Below are 7,564 nucleotides of genomic sequence, written 5' to 3'. Positions count from 1 at the left end.
GCATCACAGAGACGTTCGGAGGCGGCTCAAAGGAACTCTGGTCTGGATTCTCTCCGCGTCGCGCTACCGTATACTTAAGGCGTTGACGATCCGACTTTCGGCGCCTCTCCGCTCGAAAAGGGGGTGTCAACAGTTTACAGCTGTTTTGTTTTCGAGCCTACGATGCTCCACGATCCGATTTCTCTCGGATTCGCGCGGGAGGGGGGTTTGGCACAGCTTCCGATTTGTTCAGAACGGAGCATAGAGTGGGGGAGGGGAGGCAACGAGCGTGACGTCGATTCCGTGACGAATAGAAATTTTCAGTGGGACTAGCTTTTTCTTCACAGGCGTATAAATCCAACGTTTCCGGAATCGTTCAGATATTTCCAAGGGTAGCTCTTGCACTCGGTCAGTCGAGGAAGTTGGTAGCCCATTTGTGTACCGAACAATAAGAGCCGCTCACTTGAAGGAGATTGATGTTGACTGGAGATTAGGCGAGTGACCGCACTTCGGTATTATTCCGCGGGAGACTTATTGCAGCGGTCGGCCATTACAGAAATGGCCTTCGTTAAGGCGCGTGCTGCCTGAGAGTATGTATTATCTTGGCTGTCTTGAATTGATGGAGGCTGAGTATGATGGTGATGATGATCCTCGTCATCATCATGTCCGAGATTATTGAGCACGAAGACACTTTACGAGTTACCCGAGCTTATAAACGGTGTAGCAATGTAGGCGCTCCGAGTGAGCTCTCGTCCTGAATACCGGCTCAGCTTTCCTGGTGAAAGCTGCTATCCGCCTGCCCCATATGCTGGCCGCTAATTTGTCGTATGACAAAAGAATTGAGACTAGGGCATTATGGAAGAAAATCGATGAGTCGAGTCGGTATCCGCCTCGCACGTCTCATCGCATGCGCTGGAATATCGTGCGAGGAAGTTAACGTTTCCTATTTTTCAGATTTACGACCAACCACCTCATAGGCTCGCGAAACACCGGAAGGTGAGTCCTTCGTATTTCCATCTAGGTATTTCGAATGATCGCTCGACTCGGGCGCGGTTCCGAGTCCGGGCGCTTGTCCTACCGGGACGCGTGAATTCCGTGAGAAGTCTCACAGTAGAGATACTTTCTCCAATTCATTGTTTGTGGGACAGAACGGCGATATGGGCGAAGCGCTGTTAGATATTGTCCCCCGTGGGTCGCGGGAGCCCTGCCGCCGTCCGCGATCTCGCGATTCCGCGTTAGCTTGTGCGAGATATCTCGAGCCCGAAGTCTGAAGATTCGGGTCTGATTTATGAATGAGATTTCTCTCAGAGGATTTGATTGCGCCGCGCCGTCCGTCTTCCATTCGGAAATTCGGTCAGTCTCTGGCTGATGATGGAATAATAGTTCGACGGGATGACTGGATTAGGGACGTGGAGGGGGAGGGAGTATTGAGGTACGGACTGCCTGAGATGTCTGCCGAGAAATCTGTGCTCGGGCTTGTTGGAGCAGAGCCACATTCACGAACCACATCTCTCCGGAGTTTTTACTTCTCCTCAATGAGCTCTCTCGTCCACAAGAAAATTTGTTGCGGGCGGGAAAAAGGAAGAAAACGGCGGGGCTTGAAGAGAGGATGAAACTTTTAGGATCGAGGACTCAACAGGGGGACTCGAGGACTCAAATACCATACCATACCATACCAGGGGGAAATGAAGGCGAAAAGCGGCGGGGAGAGAGAACTGACCGGAGAATATGAAGCAAGAGGGTGATTTCAGCAATAAGAGATTCCAAGCGCGAATGGATAACTTTGCTCCGTAGTGGACGGGAGAAAGAGAAGCAACAGTAAAAAAGAAGCGGAGAGTCTTGGAAGAGAGAAGCGAGTGTCTGATGAAGTTTCGTGGCTCCATCGGAGGAGTTGGTCCGAACAGTCGGAAGATCTTCTGAGCGACCCTCGGGCATCGGACTAATGGTCCTGAACCTTTAGTGGAATATGTCCGCCGAAGGCCCGCTCCTATGCGAGCATCGCCGTCCATTTGTGGAGTTTTTAGATCTAGTATGCGGAGCAAGTCACAGCTCTATTCGCGGGAGGGAAAAAGAACAACATTCTCATGCCTTCAGCCCGAGCTCCCGATTTGTGCCCAGCCCGAGCGTAGCGCATTTGAAGTAGCTCATCGTTCAGGGGTTTCTACAGGGTCTTGGAATTGAGGGCGAGGTCACAGAATAGACTTCCCAATTTTGCAGTCTAAATATAGAAGTGCTCGACCTACCTGCGCGATTAACGAGGCTGAACCTATCAACAAAACCCCTGTCGCGCCCTCGTTGATTCCGTGGTCAGACGGGACAGAAGCATCCACGTAGGGTGCACGTCTCCATGAGCTCAAGGGGTAGACAGGGAATAGCTGATGGTCGGGGGAAGAAAATCGGATCCAGGGAGGGCGACTTTGGATGGATTTCTGTGTCTCATCCCGTTCGACACCCGTTTCGGTCCCGGGAGTCGGATAAGGTCGTCTTTACGGGATCCTATCCATCAACTTGGGCCTGGCGCGATTCGATCCGACGCCGAGTCAATCGTCTATAGTGAGGACACTGAACCTTCCTGCCTAACATCGGCAGAAGGATGAGTTGCGCATGTTGTTGTTGCGCATGAAATTCGGCGCATTCAGAGAGAATCGAGATTCGTATTCCCAGCGGCTTTGCGGCGATCGTACCGCAATTGAAGGGAAGAATAATTGAGCGAGAGGGTACATCAGAGGTCTCTACTGCCGGTCGTTTGTACATGGAACTTCTTTGCTCGAACATGCCGGCCGGCGAGTACCTCGGGAGCGGTCGCCCTCCGAGGCAGAAGAGACGGTACTGGCAACACCGGGCGAGAATCATGGTTCCTCGTTCCTCGAAGAGCAATTAACCCGAGGTAACTCGGAGATCGATGGAACGACCTTCGTTCAATGGCGATACCTTTTAGCACTTAACGATCGAGGGTCTATCGTCTGAGCGGAGAGTTCTCGATTCGGAGCGGTGATCAGGTGGCGGAGCAATGATTGGAACACTAGTAGCTCCCGACCGGAAGAGAACGCTCTCTTCGCTTCGTATACTTCATTACGTCCAAGGGAAACATTATTTGAGAACGCTCCCCGAGGCTCTTGCAAGTCCTGCCCAGACTTCGATCAATCGATTTCAGCCCAGCCCGATCTCTGAACCCACCTCTTCATCCGAACCGGACCACGGCCCCGGGTTGACGTGCCCCCCCATGAGGCGCGCTGGCACGTCAGGATTGGGCAGGATGCACTTCCTCGAGAGTTCTTTCTCCTCATGAGTCCGAGCAGCTTGTTCCTCTTCTCGCTGAAGATTTTTCCCTGCCCCGACTCAAGTCGAAACGCCCTGGAGACAGACTGGAAAAGAGGTCTCCTCGGGGAGAGGCGCGGTCGATCACCCGTCAACTCCTGGGTTAACCCCTTTGGAACGTGTCTAGCTTTCCGGCTGAAATTCTTGTGTCTTCCCGCTCATGCGGGGCAATATGAACTCCTCATGAACGACCAGAGTGTATGTAAGTCACTTCAGGGATCATAATCGCGATAAGTGATCTCGGTTTCGGTCGGGAGCTGCCTCGCAACAGTCGAGATGAGAGTTCCGGCTCCGTCGAGACAGAAGTTCGAGCAATGAAATGCGAACTCGGCTATTCCGCGAGGGCTGGATTCGGGGGACGCGCGTAGCGAGCGCATGGACCGCGGCTGTTGAGGACGCGAGGCTTGGCGGGCTGACTGGTCATTTATTACTCCGTGGGAGCCCTCTTTGATCGTTATTATCGAGGGAATAATCCTGAGATGTATTTGATTGATCGATGTTTCCCTTAATGGATTCTCATCAATCCATTCTTCTCCGACTCCGGCGCAAAAACGCGTTCGGAGTGTGGCTGCCCTATAGCAGGGAACTGTAGCGAGATGGAAGAGGGGGCCTCCCGAGAAGTTTTGGATTCACCCTTTCGCCCCTGCCTCACAATCAGGGAGTCAATTTATCATCGAGGAAATATTTCCCAGAGGATTTCGGGATCCATTCTGAGATACTACTCGGCGGAATTACTTATTTCCCAACAACTAGCCCTGGACAATCCAAGTTCAGATTTCGAGGAAGCTTCTCGAGCTACTTGATTCGGGCCGTCGCAACCATCGCGTCGATTGAGGAAAAAGCAAAGCTTCCCGAGGAACGTGCTGCTTCTCGATCGAATGCGCGATGATTTCGGCGATGAACGTCGACCTGCCAACCATCTGGGTAACCAGGTTCGCTGCTGCCGCTCATCTGTTCCTTCTCCGATCTCGGACGCTTGCTATTCCCTGAGATGTTCCGGTTTTATGTTCTTCCGTTTCTCTCGGAAGCTCGACGCGGCATCCCGGGAATCGAAATTGGTAAAAGCTCACGAGGCGGCTGTTGAAATGACGCGGAGTCTGTGATTCCCTGAACTCCGGCTGATCGAGCTGCATTTTATTCGTGGTCGCCGTTCCCAGACATCACTTGGTTTCCCGAAGGTTAATGGAGTTCAGAGCCGGGAAGATCTTATTGAATTATTATTCTCCCCGAAGCTCGTGGAACTGTCCCGACCCTGGGGCGGTCTCGCTCGCTCGATTCCGTCGTGCGCCGAAATTCGTTTTGACAACGACTTGGCAGCGCCTTCTCTCGATTGACAAGAACAGTATGCTCGACGGCCAACTAAAAGTGTCGATGAGGGATCATCCAGAGCAGAACCGAGAGATAAGATCGATGATTGAGAGGTCAATGTATGGGTCTAGACCATGCGTTCACGCGATTGGAGGAAGTCAGAGTTAATTGCATGGTAGCGATATCGGCGCAGGAGTTCCACCGAGCTAAGGTGAAAGGAAGTTCGCCTATATCGGGATCTGACGAAAGACGACGGTCAAGACTATGTCACATACGCGGACGTGAGTGAATCTTCTGACAGCTTTTGAACATGGATTAGGGAATAGCTTGAGCGCTTCGGAAGTCTGTCTCGAGCCGATCGAGGCTTGTTGATGCGCGATCGATGAGAAGCCAAAAACTCGCAGCCTGCAGCCAGCCGCGAGCTCGATCGAGCATTCAATTTCGGAATTATTGGTGAAGGGATATACGAGCGGAACACGCTCGATTCGTTTCGCGCCACCTATTCTGTATTTCTCTTTTCGGTGGATCTCTATATTTCAACTTGATAAGCCATTTCGGATACCCTTCCCATTATTCTGCATCGGTCGCACTCATGCGGATTTACGAGCCCATAGATAGACGACGGCTGAAGCTCGTATCGAACAGAATTCGGTCTGTGTACGGTTCCATGATGGGATCGGGAAGCCTTTTTCTTCCGATAGTCAACGAAAAGCCATCTTTCTCGAGACGGAGAACAGCTGGAAGGGGAAGGGACAACCGGAATATCCGCGGAGCAACTGGTGATGAAGCCGTCAGTACTTACGTCGATGAGAATAGCCAATACGGGGGTTTTGAGTTCTCAAAGCGACATAGGTAGCTACGAGAAAAGCCGAGATGGGATGTCCTACCGATATGTAATCGAACGATCAGACTCCGGCTTCCGGGAGAGCTCGATAGCGATCATCACGATCGGAATTCCCATGAGAGTCGTCAGACTTCGGCAGAACGAATTACGTGATAGGTAACCGCGTTTCCCAGGGGAGAAATGCGCTGAATTACGCTCCCATACCTTCTCCATATCCACGTATCATACGGTTCGGTGATCTCGGTCTCCCTCGTTCGGGAGCGGCTCTTTCTTCTGCTGACAAGCTTGATATTATATCGCGGCATTTATCGCAGAGCGCGTTTGAATTTCACGGGACTCGATCCGACAATCGCGGCGCGAGTCGACCGTGATGTTGAGACGGGTTGCATACGAAAGCATGCAGAAGAAAAGATGGTCTACTGGCCCGCTACGATAGCCGCACTGTCCGCGCCGCCGCCGCTAGTCAATCGGCCAGCGGCACCGTGAGTTCTTTTTCCTAGACTGAGCGCGAGACGGCGGCGTTGACGACGACGACGTCGACAACGGCAGCGACAACAATGACGGCAACGCGCGATCGAGAGTCTAAAGGAGCCGGCCGTCCAGGCGAGCTTTTTGCCATCCGTCCAGCGCGCTCGGCTGCTAGCGAGCGTTCAGCGGCGGCGTCGGCCTCTATGTTGCCGCTGCCGCCGCCGCCGCAGCCACCGTCGATTACTACTTGGTTTGGTACGCGGCTGCCGCTGCCGCCGCTCATCGTAGCGGCAACGGCGGCGACGGTGAGAGGAGACCGTCGATGCAAGATGGCGGCCGCCTGGTGGTGTTGTGCTGTGGTGGTCGTTGATGCTGCCGCTGCTGGGGTTGTGAGAGAGCAAGCTAGCTGCTGCTAGCCGCTGCACGAAGTTCTAAGTGAAGTGCCTTAGCTGGAAACGTAGTTGACATTATACGGAGCCCGGTCGCGTGCCTGTCTGCCAGGGAGAAACAGCAGGGTTTTCCTCGAGGGCTCCGAAACCCACCACCAGCAGTACCAGCACCACTAGCCAGCCAGCCAGCCATAGACGAAGTCTCGAGCCTCCTGTGGAGAACACGAGTCCCGGAGCCGCGGTCTCTTCTTGTCGTGCGGGAAAGGGTCCAGTTGTCAGGAGCGAGACTCCTTGTGCGTGTGTGCAAGTCTGTCTGTTTGTCGGTGCAGCCGACGCCACCTCCACCGCTGCTGCCCCCGCCGCTCGGTGTGTGTGTGTGTGCGTGTATGTGTAGTGTTGTGCGTGCGCGAGAGCCGCGTACGTTCGGAAGGAATACGTGAAACGCGTCGGAGCACTCCAGCACCAGTTCGTCCAACAACGACAACAACAACTCACTGACTAGTGTGGAGTGGAGGAAGCAAGCAAGCAAGAAAACGTGCGTGCGTGCGCGCGTGCGAGCAAAGGAGCGAACGAGCAAGTGTGTGCGAGCGAGCGGGTGGGTGCTCGGATGTGTGTACGTTTGGGCGGTCCGTACTCCTGAGTTTCCTAGGACTGTTGTTGCAGCCAGCGCTGCTATCGCCACCGTCGCCGCTGCTGCTACCACCACGACCGCCACCACGACCACCAGCAGCACGACGACGTCGAGGAGTACGACGACGACGACGTCAACAACAACTACGCGAGCAGCAGCAGCAGCAACAACAACAGCAGCTGCACCAGCAGCAGCAGAAGCCGCCTCAGCAGCAAGCGTAGCTTGTTGTCCTGTTTTCGCTCGCTCGTTCGCGAAGAGGAAGGAGAAGAACGCTGCTGAAGCAAAGGCCACTCGATTCGAAGTCGAGATGTGCTAGACTGGTTCGCTGGCTGCTGCCGCTTCTGTCGAGTTTGTGACTCTCGGTTCTCTGTGATCTCGGTGGATTTTGCTTCAAGAGTGAGAGAGAGTGTCAGTGAGCGAGCGAGCCGAGTGAGTTTCTGACTGTACGGCATCGCGATCATCATCGACGACCGTCGTAGTTGCATCCACCGGTCTTTTCGAGCTCGCGAAAACAACTAGTCCGTCAGTCGCTCGCTCGATCTATCTATCGATCGATCGGTAGTTACCGGTTACGTACGACCGGTCGATTCAGCTCCATATCTCCAAACACACGGGGGAAGCTCCTCC

This window comes from Galendromus occidentalis, unplaced genomic scaffold (assembly GCF_000255335.2).
Source record: "Galendromus occidentalis unplaced genomic scaffold, Mocc_1.1 scf7180000077213, whole genome shotgun sequence".
Classification (NCBI taxonomy): Eukaryota; Metazoa; Arthropoda; class Arachnida; order Mesostigmata; family Phytoseiidae; genus Galendromus; species Galendromus occidentalis.
The sequence above is the reverse complement of the archived record's forward strand: the minus strand, read 5'-3'. Positions refer to the sequence as shown.